At 39.8% G+C, this 26,740-nt stretch overlaps 1 protein-coding gene across 2 annotated transcripts in view; it reads left to right on the forward strand.

The window, feature by feature from the left end:
* SMAP1 (small ArfGAP 1) overlaps positions 1-26,740 on the forward strand; it is a 369,562-nt gene that overhangs the window by 229,657 nt on the left and 113,165 nt on the right. The gene's annotated exons all lie outside the window — the stretch shown is intronic.

Here is a 26,740-nt window from a genome sequence, read left to right on the forward strand (position 1 = left end):
CTGCAGGGCTGAGCAAAATTACGCACACACCTGCCATTGACAGCTAGGGATTTCAATCACTGGGTTCTGGTCGAAGATTCCCCGCTGGCACCTGGCGATCAAGTGTAAAGCTGACAGAGGAGAGACCTGTGTGTACACAACACAGGTCTCTCTCCTGCCAGCAAGGACATTCTGCTTAGTATTTCTCTGCCCAGTGTCATTAGTACAGTGTCAGTGCTTTTTATTAGCGATCACTGTATTAGTGTCACTGGGGATCAGTGGCAGTTATTCAGTCCCCCCCCCCCCCCTGCGGTCCCGCTATATGTCGCTGATTGCCGCCATTACTAGTATATTTAAAAAAAATTCCCGTATGTATTCCGCCATTTGTAGATGCTATAGCTTTCACATAATACAATTCATTTGCATTTTATTGGGATTTTTTTTTAGCAAAGACATGTAGTAGTATACATTTTTACCAAAATTCATGACAAAATTTGATTTTTAAAATTTTTTATTGGATATGTTTTATAGCAAAAAGTTAAAAATATATATATATATATATTTTTTTTTTTTTCAAAATTGAAATAACGCAGCATCGTATCGCAAAAAATGGCCTGGTCAAGAAGGGGGGTAAATCCTCTGGAGGACAAAAGGTTAACTCAGTTCTCTGAAAGGGGATCCTTTTTTCATATCTCTATTACAATAGAGCACACACTAGGGCTAATTTGGAGTACACCAGTGAACCTACCACTGCTTGGATGCCAACCATTCTGAATTTGCCAATACAAACCTGCATTAGGTTCTCAGTGAGTCTTAGGTTGGATCCTGAAATCACAGCATCAACTTATTTGTGTTGCTGAACATGAACAGTGACTGTAACTCAAAAGGGTTTTATCTGATGGGATCAGGGCTCTGGTTGTGTGATCTGGGTAGAACCACTTGAAATAAATGGGCCTGATCTGGTTGAAACAGTCTAGCACAGGGTTGTCAAATTGGCAGCCCTCCAGCTGTTACGAAACTACAAGTCCCATCATGCCTCTGCCTTTGGGAGTCATGCTTGTAACTGTCAATCTTGCAATTTCTACTCCCAAAAAAATTTCTACTCCCAAATCCGCTTTCCTCATCCCCCCTCCCTCTCTGTTGAGTGATATGTGGTCTGTTTGATGCAGATCACAGGCCGCAAACTCATTGGGAGGGCGTCATGGTTATAAATCCCACACTATCTGGTGCCCCTATGTCTGCGAGACTCTTGCTGGAGAAGGGACCGTAAAGCCATAAACCAAGTCCTCACTGAGCTTCAAAGACATTCCAGGTAGTCGTAAAAACAGACTTACATTTAAAAACTCACTTTTCCATATAATTTTATGTCTTCAAAAATGACACAATTACATAAACATGGAGCACATATTCGGACGGCTCACTTTAATACAAGTCGCCTGATATATTACACCCCCTAGCTGGCATATACAGGAGAGCAGAAAATGATATCTCCTTAACCATCCAAGCAGGTATGTCATATTTCATATCTAAACGTTCAGCAGATGCGTCTGCATATTACTCTACTAGTGGCCAGGCTGCTAAACGCACCGAGGGTTAGTTATGGGCCATGATATAAGCTAAGAGGGATTTTTGTTCTAGCTGGGGTCTCCACCTACACACCCCTCCCCAAATGAGGCGATTGGTTCTCTGCTTCAGGGAGACACCCTGCTGAGTTCCTAGAAAAAGCTAAGCTGAGTTAAGTTGAAGAATTCTCCCTTTTTACATCGGAACCAACTTGGGAGACTGCCCTTTTTGCTCAGAAAACTTGAACGCTGCTTAAACCAAGGCTTTTGGCAAGTACTTTATCTCCCTAAATTCCTTTCTGTTATCTCTTTGGTGTGTTATTGCTCTCTGTATATTTATGTATGTGTGTATATATATATATATATATATATATATATATATATATATATATATTGGCTACATCTTTTTCTGTAAATATATTTATTGCACCCTTTTGATCTTTTAGTAAGAAATCTTACTTTCTGAAAGTGTTGAACTGTTTCTAAAGCTCTTTAATGCAAACTAAGAACCCCTGCCTCTGAAGAGCGCTACTGTGTGTGTGTTTTAAACTTCGGTATATCTCTGTCTGCGGTGACAGTGGTATACCGACGCTTATGAAAACATCATAGTGTTATTGCTGATATTGCTGAGTTTCCTCTTTCTCTGTACAAAAAGGAGTTGGTGGCAGTGTCAAGGGTTAATTGCGTAATTAACCTGACTTAGTAACAATTGCTCTCAGGCTGCAGGTACACAGGTTGTGGTCCATTAGCTGGAAAATCTTTGTGCAGGGTGCAGCTGGGCGTGGCAGCGTGGTTTTAGATTGGCTAGTTCTTCGGTCACAAGTTTGGTGAGAAGGGCAGGGATCTGACGTTGCAATCGTCACAATAACATCCTCTATAGTTTTATCAGTTTAATGCTGCAGTAGCTAAACTGTATAGATATATAAATAGGATGAGTGTCAGACCTTAACAGCATTGTAGTTGTTTTCCATTTAGTTGTATCAAATGAAAAACTAAAGCAATGTTAACAGTTTTTTTTTCCTTTTTTTCACAGTGATGATTAAATTTGTGAATTAGTGATTCAAATGCCAAATTAGTTTTTGTTTAGGTGTTCATTCCTACTGCTTTTCTCTGACAAATACAGAGTTGCTGCTGGTAATAACATTGCCAGGTAATGGAAACCTTTAAGAAAAATGAAGACTTTCTGCATAGTCCATCTCCAGGCAAATTCTGAACCTCTGCCAGGCTTTCACACATTTTAAGAAAAATAAAAACCTTCAGAAGCCCTTTTTAATCCCCAACTAACAATAAAAAGTAAAAAAAGATATGGTAGAGTTTTTGGGAACAGATACTTGATCAGTTTCTACTGACGAAAAAATTGCTTTACTTGTCTGCTGTCCAAATATTTTAGTTGTATACACTGTGACAATGGGGTTGAACGATCAGGGACTGCCCAGAAGTAGGCAGGAGTACAGAATGAAAGGAGTATAAACTCTTCATTGCTAGAGAATGGCACACTTAAGGTAGGTCTTTCACAATATGCAAGTATGCTGCGGGAACATTGGATGAACTTCTCTCCGCCTGAACTCACCTGAGCCCAAGGTAACATGACCCAGGCCTGCTACTGACCTTTTTGTTGCTCATCATATCATTGATGGGAACCCTGGAGGGATCCTGCCAAATGATGGCCAAGTGGAGATACCCATGACACCAGGCAGCAATATGACAATTTAAAGAAACACTGTCTCACTATGCAGGTCATAATAAAGAAGACTGAGCACCAAGTGTGTCACTTGACCATGGACTGAAGTAAGAGCTTGGGCCATTGCGTTTACGATTTTTTTTTTTTTTTTAAGAATCTAATGTGGCAATTAATTAGAAGGGGAACGTAAAGTTTAGTTGGTGGGGGGAATGTCCCTGTCCAGAGTTCAGCATTAACATGTGTGCTGTTTTTGATTGTTAGGATGGGCCTTCACAGTCAATAGTTGACTTAAAGAACTGACACAATCAGATTGTACCATGTGTGATCCCCTTTACTATTCTTTGGTGTATTAGGCTTTTATTGCATTTTAAAAACAATGTTGGTGCTATCCTTACGCAAGTTTTATAATTTGTTTGTCTTGAAAAATAAAGACCTATGCTTGCCAGTGCTTAATTTTTAAGGTATGGACAATTTAATATATGCATTCATGTTGACAATTGCTTTTACTCTGGCACCCAAATGTGTTGCACATTACAAATGTCCAGTGCCAAATCTTTGTTACAATTAGTTCAATTGTGCAACACCACAGGGCAATCACTTTTGATCTATGAAATATGCAAGTGGAACATTTAATAATATGCAAAAATAGCACAATTCGGCTCTAACTTGTAATACCCTGTTGCTAGGCTTTGTAGGCTGGAAAATGAAATTGTGTAGCAGCTTCCTCTGAACTGTTATTTCTTGAAGAGCAGGTCTACAGCAGAAGCTTGCAAAATTAACTTGTTTTATACAGTTCTTTGTTGTTGTAAAGGTCTTGCCTTTATAAAGTGCATTAACCTGCTGAGAGATGTAAAAGGACATAAATAAATTCTGCTTTGATGTGTGCACTGGAAAGCTTCAATTTACTCAGTTATGCATGTCATGTTCATTTGGTGGCAGATCCAACCTTGCCAGATTGATTTAAACGCCAGTATATGATTTACACAGGTATAAATATATACAATATATACTGTATAAACACATGAACATAGGCATATAACAAAAAGAAGCAAATACGCATTATGGTTTACATTGAGTCTATAAATCTAATTAGGCATAAGATTAATCTGTTTTCAAATATTCAACAAGATATTCATGAGATGGATGAGCTAAAGTTTTAAACATTGTTCCATTAGGCTTGTGAATTCATCTGACACTCTAGGTATATAGCCTGATGCACCAAACATTTTCAATAATATTCTCCCATAGAGGGTCTTCGTTCATTATGTGAATGTCCTTTCCTTAACCACCCCCCATCTGACCGTTGTATATAAACGGCCAGACGGTGGCAGTGCAGGGTCGGGTGGCCGTTTATAAACAGCCTCCCCGCACCCTGCTTGTGCGTGCTCCCTGGGACACAGTGGAACACCGATCGTTGGACCGGACCTCTGTGCGAGGTCCTGATCATGTGATCACTGATTGGCCAATCCGTGATCACATGCAGAGTAGTAAGCAAGATGTTACTTGTGACATCATTGCCTACTACATGTGAAATCTCTGATCACAGAGGTCACATGGTACAAGGCTATTCACAACAGCCTTGTACCATGTGACAAGCTGTGACCAATCACAGCTCACACAGTAATTCTCAATGGCTGCAAGAATGCAGCTAGAGAGGAGAAATAATTGTTTTTACAGCCTTTATGGGCTTCATCACCCCTCCACAAGTAATACAGTGTCACCATGGTGACACTGTACTGCTATGGTGACAGTATGTAAAAAAAAAAAAAGCGTAAATAATATAAAAAATAAAAAAAGTAAAAAAAAAGTTTAAAAATTATAATTTTTGGTTATAAACTAAATTGGGTTATTTATATTTTTTACTAAAAAGATAACGGAATAAACTTTGGCCAAGATTTATGATGAAATACTATTTATTTACAAAATTTTATAAGAAAAACACAATTTTCAAAATTTTTTGACTTTTTCATTTGCATAGCAAAAAAAATAAAAATCCCAGTGGTGAATAAATACCACCAAAATAAAGCTTTATCTGTCTCAAACGAATGCTAAAAAATCATATGGGTACAGTGTTGCATGACCGCGCAATTGTCATTCAAAGTGTGATAGCACTGAAAGCTGAAAATTGGCCTGGACAGGAAGGAGGTAAAAGTGTCCAGACTGGAAGCGATTAAAGAGTAACTTCATTTTCCTGTGAAAAAAATATCAAATAAAAAAATAGCGTATACAATTGATAGACAAACCATACTGTAATTGAATGTTCTTAGAAATTACCTTTCCCTTCAATCTGCAGCCTCTGTAATTTTCTGTAAAATTCATTTTGAGTATGGCAACTTGAAGGTGTTCTGAACACCACTGGAAATGTAATTTCTTGCTTGTGTGATTGGCTCACTGATATTCCCATAAGTGAGCAGAAAGATACAAATCAGATTTTAGGCATCTTCTGCAAGAAAAATGTTATTTGCGGTGAGATAATCCCAAAGGTGTTATTTACTTCTAAAGTGATGCAGACCATGCATTTTCTTCATTAGAACACTGCAAGTGCATCAGCTCATTGATAATTAACAAGTCACTCCCATTCAGTTTCACTCTGCACACAATAAACAGCTTTGCAGATAGGACTTTGCAACAAATTTAGCTAATGTACTTGGAATTTACATGGATCACAATTGATTTTTGTTTTTTTTAAGTCAAGTTATTCTTTAAAACCTTGTGGATACAGATGTGTGAGGTTGTGTATGACAAAATTGTGTGTATTTCCGACTGTAGACATGAATGGCCAGTAGCAGGTATATTACATGCATTATACTTGCTGAATTGATGCTGTTGTGTCCAGACACAACTACTTTGTAAACTGATCCATCCGAAATTATTTCGCTGTGAGACCATTGCCTTATCTATCAATATATCTATGTCTTTATTTTACAGGACTGTGCCTAAAACACTGCCTATATGCATGTTACACTAGCGGGAACTTCCTCTGACTAGTTTTTACACCTTTACTTTTTTTTTTTTAAATGTGTGTTTCTGGATTTCTAAAGCTCCCATGTTGATCTGGCATGTTTCCATGGTTTTACTTATAACGGATTACCTCTCAAATGTACGACATAGCAGTTTGTAGATGGCATATATAGTTAAACAAGAGATCATACTATTCCAACTTGTAACAACTTGGATTACAGGTTTAGGTGAAAGTTTAGTTCTTTATTCCACACTAAGCATTATAAGCTATTCTTGGTTTCTGAGGAGTATTTTTGTAGTGGTGCAGTCTACAGTATCTGTTATTTAGGGTATAAAAAATTCACAGCCACGCAGGTGAGTTGCTGTTAGAAAATGTGCCGCTATAAAATAGCCGTGATTACACTGAATAATTTATAACAAAGCTGAAAGGCAGGTCATCCAATAAAACACACATTCACATAGTGAAGAGTTTTTTGTGGTTCCTTTCTAAGCATTCTTATAAACATATTTCTTAGTTATTATAGAGAGCATCTGTTTGTATGTACGACACAGCACAAAAATGTGCAATACCCCAAAGAAGTATCCCTTTCTCCTAGTATTTTGTGTTTGATCTACCTCTTACTGTTTTTTCTTTTTTTAAAGATTTGAAGTCAACTCCTAAAACTAGTGTTGTAAACAGATGCCATTGAACGGTTATATCCATCAGCGTCCTATATTTCTGGTTGATTAAATCTCTGCATTCTAGGTCTCTAAGCTTACCCACATATCCGAGCCATTTGCTGAGCATGGGGTCTTTTTATCACTGTTTTCACCCAGTATTCACACAGTGTTCTGCCAGGATTTGCTTGGATTTTGTCTTTGTTAAACCTCTGTGAATCTTGGTTGGAAAGGGCTAAAACATTCATAAGTAGAACCGATAGCCTCTGTGTAGACTGCTTATTAATTCATTAAGTGATACCCAGTTCTTGAGAAACGTAACTAGCCCTGAGAGATACAAAACAAAAAAATTAAATTTTAACGCATTAACAGCTGCCTATAACAAACGTAACCATTTTGCTTTTAAAATTCTGTTTTAGTTGCAGTTTTCTTGCTGTTTTTTTTTACTAAGGATCTTACAGGGAACCTAACGTAGCCCAAAAAGTGTCTTAAGTTAACTTTTTAGAAGTTTGTGTTCAGATCAATCGCTGAATGAATCTTCTGGGTTCTAGTCCAATTAGGGCCTTGACTTGCTTTCAACTGTCTGCTGAAGTTCTGGCATTTGAAAGTTGAAGGACAGGACAGAGCTTAGCATCTGGAGGTGACAGGGCTTACTTTCTCCAGAAAAGAATGTTTTAGGCTTTGTATACAGCCTGTGATCCAAGGGATAACACAGGAACTAGTTTTAGGACTAATTTAGGTTCTGCAATTAAGCACTTTTATCGTTGATGCTGTTTTGGCCACGTTAAGTTCACGTTAACAATTATGGTGTTGAAATTGGTTTCCTGATAACCCTAATTCACTTAATTCACTGTTTAAATACAGTGGGGAAAAAACGTATTTGATCCCCTGCAGATTTTGTAAGTTTGCCCACTTACAAAGAAATGAAGGGTCTATAATTTTTATCATACGTGTATTTTAAATGCTAGAGACAGAATATCAACCAAAAATCAAAAAACAAAATACATGATACAAATATTATAAATTGAGTTAGCGTTCAGTGAGTAAAATAGGTATTTGATCCTCAAGCAAAACATGACTTCGCACTTGGTGGAGAAACCCTTGTTTGTTGGCAAGCACAGAGGTAAGACATTTCTTGTAGTTGGTTACCAGGTTTGCACATGTCTCAGAAGGGATTTTTGTCCACTCTTCTTTACAGATCTTCTCTAAATCCTTAAGGTTTCTTGGCTGTTGCTTGGCAACTCGGAGTTTCAGCTCCCTCCATACAGTTTCTCTAGAATTAAGGTCTGGAGACTGGCTAGGCCACTCCAAGACCTTAATGTGCTTCTTTCTGAGCCACCACTTTGTTGCCTTGGTGGTATTTTTTGGGTCATTGTCATGCTGGAAGACCAATCTATGTCCCACATTCAGTGATCTGGCTGAGGGAAGAAGGTTCTCATCCAAAATTTTACAATACATGGCTCCGTCCATTGGATCCTCAATGCGGCAAAGTCGGCCTGTACCAGAGAAACCGCCCCAAAACATAACGTTTCCACCTCCGTGCTTGATTGTAGGGATGGTGTTCTTAGGGTCATAGTCAGCATTTTTCTTCCTCCAAACATGGTGAGTTGAGGTAATGCCAAAGAGCTAGATTTTGGTCTCATCTGACCACAGCATGTAATCCCAATGCTTCTCTGAATCATGTAGATGTGCATTGGCAAACTTCAGATGGGCCTGTACGTGTGCCTTCTTGAGGAGGAGGACCTTCCGGATGCTGCAGGATTTCAGTTTGTGGTGGTGTATTGTTTTATCAATGGTTTGTCTGGTGAATGTGGTCCCAACTACCTTGAGATCATTCACAAGCTTCTCCTGTGTAGTTTTGGGTTGATCCCTCACTTTTCTCATGATCTTCTTTACCCAATGAAGTGAAATCTTGCATGGTGCTCCGGACCGAGGGCAATTGATGGTTATTTTGTATGTCTTCCATTTGCGAATAATCGCTCCAGCAGTTGTCTTCTTCTCACCTAGCTTCTTGCTGATGGTCTTGTAGCAAATTCCAGTCTTATGCAGGTCTACAATCTTGTCCCTGACATCCTTTGACAGCTCTTTGGTCTTGCCCATGGTGGCGAGGTTTGAATGAAAAAAAGAAAATCTGTGGACAGGTGTCTTTTATACGCATAACGAGTTGTCGTTAGGAGCACCTTCTTAAACTGACAAGACTAATTTGTGTACCACATGAACACATAGCCAGTCTGTGGGACCCAGAATTATTGTTGATTGCTTGGGGATCAAATACCTATTTTACTCACTGAACTCTAACTCAATTTATTACATTTGTATTGTGTGTTTTTTCTGGATTTTTGGTTGATATTCTGTCTCTATCATTTAAAATGCACCTATGATACAAATTATAGACCCTTCATTTCTTTGTAAGTGGGCAAACATACAAAATCTGCACAAGATCAAATAATTTATTTTCCCCACTGTATGTAGGCCAAAACAATGAAAATAGTACCACTCAAATGCCCCCCAAAACTATGTCAGTCAGATCAGCATACTGTATATAAAACACCTTGTAAGTGTTACAAGCATATCCAGCTCTCAAATGATGATAAAATACATAATATAACCAACGTCACTACTAGTAATGTACCCAGACCTGTCAGCATACAAAGAAATGCATTTATTCAGAGATTAGTCCATCTGGAATGTAGCTGAATGAAAAGATGTATGGACGATGGGCAAGCTATGGCACACGCACAGTCACCAGCAGCTCCTCGCCAAGGATGTGGGGAATCCCTCAGGCGCTCTGCTGTGCTCCTTCTGCAGATCAGCATATTGATAGACTGGTGCAAGGCTGACAGGATTGGCTTGTCAGGCTCCAGCAGACTTCAACAAAATTACTTAGGAGCTTAATCGTAGATTGTAACCCCCAAAAAGTGTAAAATGTGTATGAAGATTCTCTACAAGTAAACAACAGGAGCTGAAGCTATCTTTTACTCATTTCTTTCACATTTATGCAATAGAGAGTCTGTGCCTGTGTGCAGACAGCCACCATTTTGTTGAAGAGCGGTATAAATTTCAGGACTGGATGGACAGAAATACAAATCCTGTAGCAAGTTAAACGGCTTTTATTTGTATTTCATCATATTATTTAGTGGTTTGCCTGAAATTGAACATTAATGCCAGGTAATAGTTCTTTCAATTTTAGTATTGTAGGCCCTAGAAAATTCTACTGGGATTTGTAATATTACAGACAATGGGTAGGTAAACTAAACTATTATAGTTATCTGTAATATGGTAAAAACAAGATACTTTAAAACCTATGTCACATATTTGTTGAGATATGTGTAAGATTCATCCTTATTTCTTGTCTGAGTTATCAGGATCCGTACCGTAGGAAACTGAATTTGGGAAGTTGAGAGCGTCTATCAGGACACCATTTCTGATGACAACTAGTAATTTCCTCGCTTTGAATGGATTTCCTCCCACTTCCTGTTTTGGCTATGGGCCAGGAAGTAAAGGGAAATATCCCCATGGTACACAGGTGACAAACTAGGGGTTATACCTCTCCCTTACCCAGGCAGTAAGGCTTTTTTCTCCTCTATGCCACACAGTAATTAGGAAAAGTGTGGAGTTTACCATGTGTTACTGCATTGTGGAAATACAATTGAAAAGTACACCTAATGAGTGCATCCTTGTTTTGTTGACCGACCTACACACATACTGCAGAAAAACCGTATTTACCATCTGTCTCACTGATAAATGCATGCACACGTTTTGTGGTCCAAACCTCAAGGCATTTATGCTCGTATCTCAGACTAGTGGAGTAGAACAGTGGCAGTGTTTGCAGGTAACAATACAGATTAGCTGAAAAATGCCACTCTCATTGATTTGGAGAGCATTTGGCTGGAGGTATCAACTGGCCTATGCAAGATCAGGCAGTAGTCCTGTATATAACGTGCAGTCCATTTATTCTTATTAAACTTTGTAAATTATTCACAGCAATGGACTTGGCTTATTGGTCGTTGTTAAAGGTCTTTTTAATCTGATCATCTTTAACTTAAATTACACCTGTCAGGACAGATTTATGGAAGTTACCATAGCTTTTTTTTTTTTTTTTTGCAAGGTTGTCCTAATTCTAGTGAGCCACTAAACTGCAACAAGTATTCAGGGCTGAGCTAGTGGCAGCTGTGATATCTCTCTCCTGAGATGTTCGCTTTAATATAGTTTCTCTGATATAGCATTTATGTTCTGTATCCAGCTCACACTTGGAGCTGCCAGTGTATGTGTTTCTGGCAATTCTTATATACTACTCGTTCCTTGGCTGACTTCCTAGAGATACATACAATATGCCATCTGCTACCTTGCAAGTATATACTTTTTGCTAACAGGTCTACCATTTATACGCAGTTAGAGCAAAATGATTTTTAAAGAAGAACATTGCTTACTTTCTGGTAAATGGAGTGTGATATGCCTTTATTGTTGATCAGCATGCCTATGTGGCTAGTGCCCGTTAATGTTTTGGCAAGGTGAACTGAATATTATCTTTAAAATACATGTATAAGATTGTGTGTATAAACACCTGTCTCAGTTTGTTGTCACACTCTCACTGTTTGCGTTTAAACTGATACATAAGTCTAGAATCAAACTAGCAGGTAGAGTGTTATACCTTTCAAAAATTAGAAATGATATGAAATAAAATGGCTATGGCATGTAACATTCAAGCATCAGTTTTAAGTTGACTTATGCTTTTTTAGACTTTGTTTTTTCCAGTGACTGTCTTTACTGCTATTCTATGTCTGTGTTAGGCCTCCTTCACACTGATGTTGGAGTTTTCATTTCCCCCTAAAAAGTAATCTGTGATGGTATAACTCTTCTGAGGCAGCTAAGCCAGGGTGTTCATGAGGTGATACCGCCTCCCTGTTGCCTTCTTTTTTTTCCACAATCCCAAGGGTGATTTTTGCTTTGCAGTTCCAGGCTGCAATTGCAGATTTACTTTAATGTCCCTGTTGGCAGCTGGCACCGCCTGCTATACAGAACAAAGTGAGCATCTGCCATGTTGTAGGTAGGTGGTCAGCCTACATGAACTCTACTTTAGGAATAGTCGTACCTGTTTAACAGGACACAATGATGTTCTGAATGAAATAGCTGAAACTGCCCTGTCCTTCTGCCAGCTTTAAATATCAGAATCGTGAAAACCCTTTGCTTATGCTTTTGCTTTATCAATGGAAGCTTCTTGTCTAATAGACATAGCTGTGTGTCATGACAAATTACTTTTCCCTGCTATGCAAAAAGACAGGCACCCTTAAAGATAGGAAATCATGAGTAATAAAGAGCAGTAGGGGTTTGCAGGAGCAAAGCTCCTAGTGTTTTTGTATTATGTTTCAATGTATTTATTACATTTTCAGAGTAACATAAGCTAACAATTCACAAAGCTAAACAGTCACATATAAAAGCTGATACAAGTAGGTAATGTGCAATGATAAATCGGCATAGTTCTAACCATAACCAAGGAGGACTAGTAGGAAATTTAAAACCAATGATGCTATCATTGCCCAGCTGTCCTCTGAGGTAACAATCCCCGCTTATACGTATCAGCCAGAAAAAAGGGAAAGAAGAAAAAGCAAAGACTGAAAAAGGAAGAAAGGGAAGCGATACACTTGATTCATTTGCTGAACCACCACACGATCCCAGGCTTTCTTCTCTCCCTTGACATCTATAAAGCTTTTGATTCCCTTTCTTGGGATTATCTATGTTATGTTTTGAAAAGATTGTGCTTTGGGAATTCATTCCTAACTTGGATCTCCACCCTGTACTCCTACCCCACTGCTCAGGTTAAATACTCTGGTCACCTTTCCACCGCGTTTCCCATATATCAAGGCATCAGGCAAGGGTGTCCGCTATCACTGATCTTATTCATTTTGGCACCTGAACCCCTAGCAATATGAGACAGCCCCAATGTCACGGGTATCCACTATGCAGGCACACATTACAAGGTGAACCTCTTTGCAGGTGATGCCCTCAACAACCCCCTCTTCCCTCCAGGCCTAGAGCAGCCCAGAGCATTTACGTGGTGGTCCGCTCATGGTTTCACACAGGTCTGAAACTTCCTCACCTCCCAGGTTTTTCCCTCATGGCCCTCTATTCAGGAGACTTATGATGCCCCATCTGCAGAATGTTTTTGTGATGTATAGCTTTGACATTGGGTGACCTCCCTGAGGCATAACTCTGCCTTCCCATATCGCACTATGGCCTTTGAACACATCTGTCAACATCCCCCTGGGGTCTTGGGTACTCTTTCCTCTATTCTTCTTTAATTGCTATTACCCATTTCCCTTCTACCTTTTATAAATCTAGTTGGGAGCGAGACTCTGTGTCCTCCATTCACCCTGAGGACTGTAACAAGGCCTATTCGTCCATAGCAAAATGCTCCTTCAATACAACCACACCAGTGGCAGCCTATAGGGTCCTCCTGAGGTGGTACTGGGTGTTGGCTTGAATTGCAGGTTGAAACCCCTCTTACGATGATAGGTTTTTCAGAGGCTGTGGCCAATGGGGGGATGTGCTTCATACATGGTGGTCATGTCCACGCTTAACTAGGTTCTGGTCTCGTGTATTCGGCCTCCTTCACACACTATTCCATATCCAAAGATGCAAAACTGGCACTATTCTCAAAACAACAAAAACTTGCAACCTATCTATTCATTGCAGCGAAGTGGGTCAGAGCTCGGGCATGGAAATCATTCATTGCTTTTTGTAGTGGTTCAGAACATTCTAACCACCTTGATGGTTAATGAGAAGATGTCCAGCATCTTACATGATACACGTAATTTTTTTTAACATTTGCACTCCCTGGTGGTTGTTTGCTCTCCCTACACTACGCCCAACAAGCCTGCGCACCTATAGCAGTTGAAATTTCTACCCTAGCCTGCAGGACTTATCCCCTCCAACTCTCTCCTGTCGTTTCTCCCCTCTTCTCCACTTTTCTTCCTTTTCCTAGGACTGCCTGTTGGTTCACTCTCCTTCTTTCTACTTTTTGTCTTATTTATATGGGGCATTCGTCCGGGCCGAGAAAAAAAAATAAAATATATATATATATACCGACTGTTCCACCCCTGCAGTTGTCTTTTTGGCTTCTATCTTGTTAAAATGGTTGTTGCACATTTTTCTATCCATGCAAGATTAACTGGACTTTTAGCAATCTCCCCTGAGTGGGTAATTTGAGTTGTACGATATCTTTTTCTGCAACAATAATAAAAAACTATTGAAGGAGAAAAAGTAAGAAAGGAAAATGTAGGGAAAGAGAGAGGGACAAGAGAAAGGAAAGGAAGGGTATCAAAGATCCAGGACTGGCGCAGGCAGCAACTTTAAGAGGCCATAACTGGTGGGAGGTAAGGCTTGGTAGGAATAGTTTATCCAGAGTTCCCAAACTTTAAGGAATTTTGGATGTGAGTCTTTCAGAATGCTGGACGTTTGTTCATTGACCATCATGGCAGTCATTGCGTTTTCACACCCTAGAAGGCAACCGAGGGACTCTTCCAGACTTGAGCTATACTTGTTTTGCAGAGATAAAATGATAGGAAGCCAATTTCTGCTGCAGTGTGAAAAGGCTTGGAATAGGGCAATGCAAAAGAGCCAACCTGGCATCCTTGCGCTCCATCACCTGAAGCACCGTTTGCAGCAGACCAAAATCCCTAGACCAGAAGCCTATCAAACATGGGCATGACCACCAATTATGCAGTACATCCCCATGCTGACCACAATTCCTGAAACACTTGTTGCTACTACCCAGGGAGAATGCAGACAAGTGTGCTCAAAAGGAGGTTTGTGAGAAGGATGTGTGGAAGTACGATGGAGGGACGAAATTCAATGTCGTATTTGCAGATAATGGTAGTGTTCCCATTGTGGATTCTTGTGCGTCTCTTGAAGGGCCTCCCAGGATGGGAATGAGCAGATGGTTAGGAAGCTGTGTGCCTTAATAAAGCTGTGGGAAGTCCACCAGGTCTAATCCTGGGGGGAAGAGAGGATTGAGTGATCGGCAGGAAAGGAAAAAAAAAGGGGACATGAGGTTGCCTTAATGCCTAACAGTCCCATGTCTACAGACTGTGAAGCATAACAGGGCTCAAAGTCGAAGGGCACAATTTCATATGGAAGCCAAAGCAAGGCATGCAAGGAAATCGGGGCACAGTTGGGCAGTTCCTGGAGTACCCATAGTGAAATATTAGTTGTGGCGTAGAGCATGGAGAGTTGAGAGATTTGGGCTACCAAATATGTGGAAATATTAGGAACTCGCAAGCCACCTTGCAGTTTGAGTATATAGAGTTCATCTGGAATCTCTGGGGCATTTATGAACCCAGATAAAATGGGGAATCCTGTTCTGTAAAAGACGAAGGAAGAACGAAGGAACATGTATAGGTAAGGTGTGAAAATAGTAAAGGGCCTTGGGCAAGATCATCATTTTGACAGCATATATCTGACCAATCCATGCCAGAGAAGGAAACTGCCCCAAAGTAAGGAGAGAGGTCAGAGATTGTAATAAAGGATAATAATTAGCCAAAAACAAAGTAGAATAAGAGGCAGTGAGTTTAATTCCCAGGTAATCTATAGAATGTGACTCCCAAACATATGGGAATTGTACCTGTAAGCGCTCGACCAGGTCATCAGGGAGAGTGATGTTCAGTGCAGTTGTTTTGGAGAGGTTAATTCGGAGGCTAGATATAGCCAAGAGTCGGTCCAATATAACCTGTAGATTGGCAAGGGTAATAAAGGGATTAGTAAGAAACCAGGAGGTCATCTTCTGCTTAAAAGTTTGCCTTGCAGTGGTTGCCTGCATAGAGGACACTGGATATATCTGGATTGTTTCAGAGAGCCGCAGTTAGGGGTTTGAAGGCTAGAATAAAAAGTGCAGGTGATAGTGGTCAGCCCTGTGTCGTACCCTAAAATATCTGGAAGGACGTGGAGAAAAAAAAAGCATACTTAACTGAAGTCGAAGGAGATGAGTATAAAACTTTAATCCAGGTAAGGAAAGCGTCCCCAAACCCCCAGAGCGGAAACATATAAACTACATAATCCCAGGAAAGCGAGTCAAACTCCTTGTATATGTCTAAGGGTAAAAGGAACCCTGGTATTTTGCGTTGGTGTAAAATATGGATGAGTTTGCAAATGTTGTCCTCAGCCTGTCTCCCTGGGAAAAAAAAAGCCGACCTGAAGTGTTTGTATTATTCTAATTGTGTTCTAAAACAGCAATGCATGTTTTTAGCATTTAAAGTCAAACTCAAGGCATATAGTAAAAAAAAAAAATAATTTAGTGTGTTTAACACAACTAGCATAAACTCCTGAATCGTATTTTCTTTATTAAATTTAGGGGCACGCAATTGTAGTAAGTCTTAAACAAATGGTTTATACTACCATTTAATCAACAAATCAAACATTTTAAGCGAACCCCTGTATAACACCCCGGTCGCACTGGGTGCGACTTGGCATGCCATGCAACTTGCAAATTGTATGCCAAGTCGCACCCTATTGTCTGCAATTACAGCATGCAAATTGGTGCGGTTCCAACTTGGTCGGAGCTGCAACAATTTCTAAAGTAGTATATGCTTTTCGTGCTTTTTTTCATAGACATCTGTATCAGATGTCTTGCAAATCGCACCTGCAATTGGCATGTCTCCCAACTTTGAAATCGTGCGACTTCATTGTAAGTCGCATGATTTCAAAATTGGGCTTGATGTGACCGGGGTGTAAACCCACCTCCAAAGTGTCCTAGGAGGTTGGCTGCTGTTTCCTCAGCTCTGTTGTGGAAAACTCCCTTTACTGGTTTCTCCTTCCCTTTTTTTCACCTTTTTTTTTTTTTTCCCCCATTTTTTAATACATATATATTTTTACTCACATATACAGTTTTTAAGACCTACATGGTCTTTACATATTGGTAAGCCTATGGTCACCTGTACATGGAAGAGAAGCTGGAAGGGGAGACCAGTAAAGGGCTGTGATATCTTACCTACCTGGAGATTGTGTGCAGGATCCAGGGAGATCCAAAAAGTGTTTTGACCCTTGTAGGGTCGCAGCAGGAAGGTGAGCGGGCATGCTGGCCGTTTAGAATTTACACTCACCACTTGCACTAACACTGGAGCACCCGTATAAGGAGAAAATTATTGTGTTACTCTTGCCATTAGCATGTATGATGGTTCAATATGGACATTAATGTTTACACTTGATTTATAACAAATGCGAATGGTACACTGAGCACTTGTTTGCAATATATATCCCTTTATAGGGACCCACCTCCTTTTTTTTGTGCAGATCACACTTGAATATTGGGGATTGGTCCCAGCGAGGGACAGGTTCAAGTCACGAGTTTGGGTCCTATTGGACCGCATGTTTTTCTTCTGCACCTTTTACCACCTTAAAAGATCCTGGCAGATCTTACGCACCTGTAGGCTTTATAACTGTATATGCGTTTGTTTACTGATCTGTATCCGCTGATTTTATAATTTGTATGTGTAAAAATAGCGCTGCACCATTTTTTGTTTATTATATTGCATTGTCCTGATTTAGGTATAGGATCGGGTGTTGGCTGCTTATGCCATTATTTTTTCACTCTCAGCAGCGCAGGAGGATCTCCACTTACTATTAAGAAAAAATTGTGGGTTTTTTTTTTTGTGTTTTCTACCCAATAGACATGTTTTTACACTATATGCTACAGTTACTACTGTCCAGTTTTAGAAGATCCAGGTTTTAAATAAAAATGTAGTTTGATTAAATCTTTTCGTATCTGGCAGTATGAGCAATTCGCAAATAGGTAGCTTTGCTGAAATTAGGACTTCTGTCATTTGTGGAAGACATTTTTTCAACATAATGTGAAGCAAATTATATTTTATTAGGTGACTACCATGCTTAGACTTGTTTTTAAGTGTCATACAACAAAATGAAGTATGCCCACCCTTTTGTCTTTTTGCAGTTGACTGATTTCGTCCTGTGTCAGAAGTGCTGTAAGATTTGTATTTCAGCCTTCTGATTGAAAGCTTTATTAGCCAAGAGTGGAATCAGTGAAAATATATATCCTTTCTAAACCTGCTACTGACAATTATAGCTATATCCATTCATTAACTTTGTGTTTACATTAGTAGAAAGCTCAGCCAGTGTTTTAAGAGCATCATAAGACACTTGGGTCTGCAGCAGGAAAAGTATAATGAAGATGGAATGTCTTTTTTCAGACATCTCAAAACCTTTAATTGCTCAGCTAGGTTAAAGTGCATCTCTCCGCTCTTTCAATGCCCTTTTACTCCCTGGGATTTTTTTTTGTTTTTTCTTGAGGTCTCTATTGCAATGCCAGTGTCACGACTTGACAAGCTTAGTTTACCAGTCAAGCCCTCTACCTGTCTCCTCCTTGGAGATGGTGACCTTCAGCTTATTGTTAATTATCAGATAATGCCAAGTTTTTCAAGATGGTCTCAGGGAAACCTTCAGAAACACATATCCTTGAAATATGGTCTTAATAAGAAGCAAAGCATTGTAGGAGTACATGTACTGCATTCAGAGACTAAATCTCTATTTTGCTTTTTAGAACCAAGTGTCTGTTGTACCTTATATGTAGGTTCCAGCCTAAATAATATAGTAGGTAAATTACCACCTCACCGTGTTGTGCCAAAGATAAAGCATATAATGTAAAGGGAACCTGTCAAAAGCTAAAAATATATCTAGCTATCAATGCTGCTGAAATGCAGTTACCTTTTAAAATGAACTTCTCACCAGAGACTATAGTCACTGCTGACCTCTAATCAGAACATGCTTACAAATAGAGACTTTTCTCAGACTTTCTTGATCAGTTTGTTCAGGGTCATTGTCTTAGAAGGTATTGAACCTAGTAATTTGGCAGAGCAGCCAGATAACTTTTTTTTTTGTTAGGAAGAGGTTTGCTAATGGCAGGCCCCATATCTATCTCATGGCAGGTATCTAGTGTAAATATATATATATATATATATATATATATATATATATATATATATATATATATATATATATATATACACACACACACTTTGGGTACAGTAGGTGATTAGGGAAAGGATAAAAACCCTGGAAGATTTTGTCAATTGCGTCTCATTGCAATGACGGCAATTAATGCTATGTTCTTGTAAGTCCTTGCTGTTTAATACCTAGGGTAATCATATTAATCTATATAAATTCCTTTTTTAATTCGCAAGACTTGATGATTTTTTTTTTTTTTATGTTTTTGTGCTGACCAAGCTCTTTTAGCAAAATAGGCCGTTAGAGGGGGAAACTAAAAAGAACTGTAGGTGGTGCTGCAATGGTCGCCTTTTCATGTCTTCTTTTGTTTTTTTGTTTTTTTTTCCCAAAGGAAAGAAAATGTTTGTTTAACTGCTAAAACGGGCTAACTGAAGTGGGGCTGTAATTTTGTTTGTGGTATACTTGAAGTCTATTTAAAACTACATGTCCATCTAAGACTACTGTACACTGTCTACAGGGTAACAGTGCTGTGCAGTAATGCATGGAGCCTCTCTCTGCTCCAGGGGCTCCAGGATTTTGATCTTCCACCCCATCTACCCATAGCCTTGCAAAATCCAGACCCCAAAGGGACTCAAGGTGCCCTCCAGGATGATGTAGAGGTGAGCCATTAACCTACTATTCTGCCGTCTGCTCCAGAACCCATAGCCTCCTTCCCCACCTCAGGCCAATCTTTGTCCAACTCCACCTTAAAGGACATGTTTCTGTCGCTTAGAGCATCCCTGCAAGCAGACCCGTTCTGTTCTCATTGATTTAAAGAGGGAGGCAGGGTGGGGCACATGGAGAATAAACTCAGGGAATTCATCTCCTCCTCCCATACCCTTGTGGATGCCCATGCAACTCACAGTGATGACTTGGCGTGGCTTAAAGCGAAAGTAGCTGATCTAGCAAATGAGTTACGCCCTGACAAAATTCATGGTATCCTGGAATCTGTACAATCTGCTCAGTTTTTTTTCTACTATATGCATCTTTTCAAATGTGTGGATCGCTCTCTGACGCAGGAAAGACATCACCATTGACAGAATCAGTCGCATTCATAAGCCAACATATCTACCACAGGCTGTACTGTGAGATATGCTGCTCAGCATTAATTTCTATCAAGAAAAAGAAAAAAATCCTCTGTGCCTTTCAGCATACTGAACAGCTTCTGGATCATTGTTCTAAATTACGGCTACTCCCTGATTTGTCACAACACACTCTGCAAAGGCACAGGACTCACGACAATCACCAAAGCCCTCGGAAACCATAGAATTGTGCACCACTGGCGGTACCCTGCAGCCTGTTTATCATTCACAATGGTGAAACTATCACCTCTCTAGAGGAAGGCCTCCAAGTGCTTTGTAAATAGGCTATACTCCCGGAAGACTCACAGCCACCTCCTAGAGTTACCACCCCCCATGCAATCTTCAAAGATGTTCCAGTGGAACGATTGTTCTTTTTCCCTCTGTTCTTACCATCTTGATCTGTAGGCACAGTTCATTATGCTGGACTCTGGCACAGACACAGGCCTTCCATTATACAGCACACTTCCATTTCCTTTGGAAAATTGGACTGCCTCTACCTTCATTTTACCTTTCAATCATTATGGGATTTAAAATTGTCTCTTTAAATACTAAAAGATTGAACCATCCTGCCAAGAGATCTTTCATGGGGAAAGAGGCTTCCAAACTCCAGGCTGATATTTTTTGTGCCCAAGAGACTTCCTTCCAAGTTTCCAATAGCCCTGAAATGCAGCCTTAGGGATTTCCCATATGTCTTTATGGCCTTTGCTCCTTGCAAATCTGACTGACTACAATTAAAAGCTCTTTGTCCTTTACCTTGCTGGACTCCCTGCTGGATCCAAATGGCAGATATATTATCTTGCTCTGTGAAATCAATGCTCCCCAATATACCCAGGTGAACTTATATGCCCCACGTTCACACCAGTTATGGTTTCTCCACAAGTTTTTCCAGAAGATTGCTGCCATTTGAGGTCATTGTCTAATTTGCGGACACTTTAACCTCACAGTGGACCCCTCCATGGATTCTTCATCTCTTCCTAAAAGAATCGTACATACTTTCCATTCCATTCTCTACTCAGAGAACTTATATGATGCTTTGTGCAGCCATCATGCCACTGAGAAGGACTTCACTTTCTTCTCTCTAAGGCATAAAGCTTATACTCGCATTGATATGTTTGTGATGAATAAGTGGCTTCATCAGCAGACCTCCTCCTCCTCCATCTTAGATATCCCCTGGTAGGGCCATCTTGCTATTACACACTATGTGGAGAAGGTGTCCTGTAAGCCAGTGTACCTTTGGAGATTTTACTCCAAGGTTATAAATAACCCTTCCACTGCTAAACTGCTTACTCGGCATCTCCGAGAATATTTCAATACCAATGTCCTATCTACAGATGATGCCTTTCTTGTATGAAATGCCCATAAAGCGTACATGAGGCATAATTATTCAAGCCTGTGCTTTTGCCAAGAAACAATATACTAAACGTTTAGATACCCTGTTGGAAATTCATAAGCTAGAATCTAACAAGTCGCTTCCGGACCCTACTCGCTCCTCCACTTTACTTAACCTCAGATTAGAAAGCTTAGGGGACTGCTCTTTCAGCAGTTTGATAAAGCTGTTCGCTCTTTGAAAAATCAACACTTTTCAAGTGAAAAACAGCGTGAAAACTTTTAGCCAACAGACTTGAATATCAGAGGACCAAAAACAAAATTATCCATCTTATTCACCCTCATGGTCAACATAAAATTCTTTATCCTCAAGATATTGGTAATTCTTTTGCTTATTATTATAGCTCCTTGTGCAACCTTAATCTCAATATACTCTTACACTACTGAATGCTACTTAATGCCTCTGTAGCAGCCTGGCGTTACCTAAAATGTTAGTAGGTTTTCATTGGTTACTTCTGATGTTCCTTTGTCTCCTATCTTTCCACCACAGGCGTTGTTCTTTATGTTTGCCTTTAAAAATCAATAAAAACTAGTGTAATAAAAAATAAGCTCCTTTTTACTGTTTAATAACCAGTAATGCATTCTCATACCCTCCTCTGCACATCATCAGTTGCTCTCTAATCTCAGCACTGTGTCTAAAATCATGGCCATTTGAGGCCGATCAACTGGCAGCTTTAAGATTTATTATCAATGAAGGAGAAAGATAGCAACAGGAATGACAGACTGTACCAAGGGAACACAGATTAGGCAGGGAGAAAAGAAAAGCAGGAGAAATGACAGGACTAACTCTGCTGCCAGGGAGACATAAAAGCGTTAAATAGCTCTTAGATGACTCGATTCTCTTTCCTTCCACCACAGGTGGAAGGAAAGAAAATTGCTCGATTTCCCAAACAGCACAGTCCGTGTTGATGGGTGAATGCCTTCCACAGCGCTATTGTGTTTTGCTGGTGGAGGGGCGTGGGGAGACTTCCTGGCTGGCAGGACACAATGATTACTGCTAGTGACTATAGCCTTTGACAGTAGTCGAATGAAAAAAATATGATGGCTCAACTTGGGTGCAGTCAGCCTGCCCATACAGTTATAGAATATTGGCTGGTCCCTGCTGAACTGGCCGAATTTTGATCCCTGTATGGCCGGCTTTAAACTTACAGGGATAGCATGTCATCTTCCCTGATTCTCTCTTTTCTCCCTCATTGGCAGACAAAAAAATAAGAAATTCACGTTTTAATTGAAGAAAGTGACATACAGTCTTTGCGGCAAAGGAGAGGGGGAGAGTTTCCAGTAAGGAAGTGACTCCTCTGCACTTGTACAAACTGGTGGTCTCTAGCAAGAAGAAACAGGAGCTTATTCTAGGAGTAATTTACAGCACACACTAATTTTGGTAGCATAATTATGAAATGTATGTTATTTTGTTGAAGAACAATAATTTTTTTCAAACTGTTATAGTTAAGTTTCTGCTTTTAAGAATGCAACATAAAGTAGAATACAAAGCGGAAATGTTTAATGGCTAAGAAGTGGCAACAGTGCTAATAAATGCTTGCCGACCACCATCAGTACATTCACTGTGGGCAGACTGCTTCCCCAGGCACCTCAATGTACCCATGTGCCGTGGTGTACATGGGAACTAGGGCGTGCAATACTTTGACCACTGTGTCCTCTGAACACAGCAAATCACAGTGCTCTGTACCTGACTGCTCACAGCAGTCATGGCAATCACATATTAACATGTAAGCAGAACTTTCATGAATGGCTTTTATTCATGACTGCTTGCATAGTGTTGTGATGCTGTGATTGGCCCACAACTATCACATGGTACCTGGGCCAATCAGAGCACCCTGCACCATGCGATTAGCAGTAGCCAATTACAACATCAGAATAGTAAGCATGGTGTTGTGAATGAAAGCCATTCATGACCATTAAAATGATTGCTTACAACAGCGGTCACCACCATTATAAGCAATCCGTATAAAAAGAAAAAACAATCCCTGATCAATATCACCCCCCCCCCCCCCCCCCCCCACCCGTCCCCGAGTAGTACAGTGACAGTGTATGTTAATAGAGAAAAAAAAAAAGAGGGAAGTTTGAAGAAAAACTTTACACACACACACACACACACACACACACACACACACACACACACCCCGCCACATCAGTCATATCACACACACACACCCCGCCACATCAGTCATATCACACACACACACCCCGCCACATCAGTCATATCACACACACACACCCCGCCACATCAGTCATATCACACACACACACCCCGCCACATCAGTCATATCACACACACACACCCCGCCACATCAGTCATATCACACACACACACCCCGCCACATCAGTCATATCACACACACACACCCCGCCACATCAGTCATATCACACACACACACCCCGCCACATCAGTCATATCACACACACACACCCCGCCACATCAGTCATATCACACACACACACCCCGCCACATCAGTCATATCACACACACACACCCCGCCACATCAGTCATATCACACACACACACCCCGCCACATCAGTCATATCACACACACACACCCCGCCACATCAGTCATATCACACACACACACCCCGCCACATCAGTCATATCACACACACACACCCCGCCACATCAGTCATATCACACTGTACTGCACTGGTGATGAGTATGAAAAAAATGGGAAAAACAAAAACTTAAAAATTAACAGCTTCAATTTGGGCTGAGGTCAGGACTGTGCAGGGCAGTCAAATTCCTCCACCCCAAACTTGCTCATCCATGTCTTTATGGACCTTGCTTTGTGCATTGGTGCACAGTAATGTTGGAACAGGAAGGGGCCATCCCCAAACTGTTCCCACAAAGTTGGGAGCATGAAATTGTCTAAAATGTCTTGGTATGATGACACCTTAAGAGTGTCAACTAAGGGGCCAAGCCCAACCCCTGAAAAACAACCCCACACCATAATCCCCCCTCCACTCCTCTACACTTGGCACAATGCAGTCAGGCAAGTACAGTTCTCCTGGTAACCGCCAAACCCAGACATGTCTATCGAATTGCTGGACAGAGAAGCGCCATTCGTCACTCCAGGGAATACATTTCTAGTTCTCTAGAGTCTAGTGGCAGAATGCTTTGCACCTCTGCATCCAACGCTTTGCATTGCATTTGGTGATATAAGGCTTGGATGTACCTGCTCTGCCATGGAAACACATTTCATGAAGCTCTCTATGTACTGTTGTGCTAATCTGCAGGCCACACAAAATTTGGAGGTCTTTTAGCTATTGACTCTGCAGATGGCGACTTCTGCGCACTATGTGCTTCAGCATGCGCTGACACCACTCTTTCATTTGACATGGCCCACCACTTCATGGCTGAGTTGCTGTTGTTCCCAGTTGCTTCCACTTTGTTATAATACCACTAACAGTTGACCATGTAATATTTAGTAGCAAGGAAATTTCATAGATGGACTTATTGCACAGGTGACAACCTATCACAGTACCATGCTTGAACTCACTGAGCTCCAGAGAGCGACCCATTCTTTCACAAATGTTTGTAGAAGCTGTCTGCATGCCTAGGTGCTTGATTTTATACATCTGTGGGCCATGGAGGTGATTGGAACACCTGAATCCAATGATTTGGAAGGGTATCCCAATACTTTTGACAATATATTGTATATACCATAGTTTGTAGTCTCTAACTTTTCACACAGACTAAATAATATACACTGATTTGGGTTATTTTTTACCTAAGAAATGTAGCAGATTATATGTTATACTAAATTTATGTAGGTAGGTTATCTTTGCAAAATTTCATTACAAATTAAGAAAAATGTGTTTTTTTTTTTTTGTTTTTTTTTTTATTTGGTAATTTTTTTTTTTTTTTAACTTTTCATGCCTCACTTTTTTTAGTTGGTGAATCAATCATGATCCCCATGTAGTGGTAAAACAGTATAAAGTCAATCATCAGATTGCAGAATATCAAAATGTCTCCTATTTTAAAGCTGTGCTTAGCTCTTCTGAAGGCAAGGGTTTTCTGGGTGGTAAAAACAACTTTTATGTTTCCCCAGATCATTTTTTGCTTGTGTATTGAAGTTCCTGAAGACAGCTAAATGTCCAGTCCAAATGATATCAGTGATACCACTCACACTCAGACACAGTACCTGCATTTATATGTGTTTAGAAATGTTCTCTAAATAGGTTGGACACTGCAAGTGTTAAGCCAAAGATAGAATCTTGCACATGAGGTTGGTCAGCTGTCAGTCAAAAGCAGATGCTGTGATGGCTGTAAATGCCAGACTGTGACTAAACTCCTTATGAAGCCGAATTTAACCACTTCCCACCCGGGCGTACTCGGGCATTTCTGTCCTAATAAAAAAAACCCTAATTTTTTTTTACCTAGAAAATTACTCAAAACCCCCCAAACATAATATATATTTACTCAGAGGCCCTAGAGAATAAAATTGTGGGTGTTGGAATTTATCATACTGTATTTACGCAGTGATTTTCAAATGCATTTTTTTAAAAAATACACTTTAATGAATTTGAATGCAAAAAAAAATATGAAACCCATTTTTTTGGTAAAATAGACAAATTATTTTATATAATATATATCTAACAAGTAAATAGTTAAATAATAAGTAATGCTTTAAAATTGCACATGCCCTTGGTATTTAATAATCTCCATTGGCGATGCTTTAAAATTTTTACAGGATACCAGTTTAGAATTACAGAGGGCTTTAACATTTTTGTAGCTGAGTTGCAGGAATAATCCCGATATCTCCACTTCAAAGAGATATGACATCCTACGAACGGGAAGTGGTTAATGCACACTGTATGTGTGTTTGTGTGTGGAATATATATACTGTGTGTATATATATATACAGTATGTGTATGTATGTATACTGTATAGATAGATATATAGATGTAGATATATATATAGAGAGAGAGATAATATATTTATTTTACACACACACACTGTATGTAGAGAGAAATATAGATATATGTTTTATATGTACAGTGTATATATAATTTTTTTTCAACAATCCACATTTATGTGATGAGGACATTCAGTCATCTTTTGTCTGTATATGTGCGTCATCTGTGGCAGGTTAACTGGTTAACATCTGCTTTGAATTAGGTCAACACTATCCATACCTGCCATCCTATTTAGAGCACTGAATTTGCATACTTTACCAAGGGTAGAGTAGGTTCAACTGTCTTGGAGTTAATTTATATGTCCTACCAACAAATTTGATAAACAATTATTTTCTCACTTTTTTGGACATTAACAGAGGAAAAATGTAATTAAATGTTACAGTGCTTAGGAAGTGTATCAATTCCTAGCATGCAATGTTAGAGAACGAGTTACACGATGGAGTGTGTACATTTTGTCACCATTTACTTATTGGTCCTGTCATCTTGTATTTTCCATTGCCTGCTTTAAAGAAGAA

The sequence above is a fragment of the Staurois parvus genome, unplaced genomic scaffold (genome assembly GCF_062004578.1).
Source record: "Staurois parvus isolate SC_StPar_1 unplaced genomic scaffold, SC_StPar_1.0 ptg000264l, whole genome shotgun sequence".
Taxonomy (NCBI): Eukaryota; Metazoa; Chordata; class Amphibia; order Anura; family Ranidae; genus Staurois; species Staurois parvus.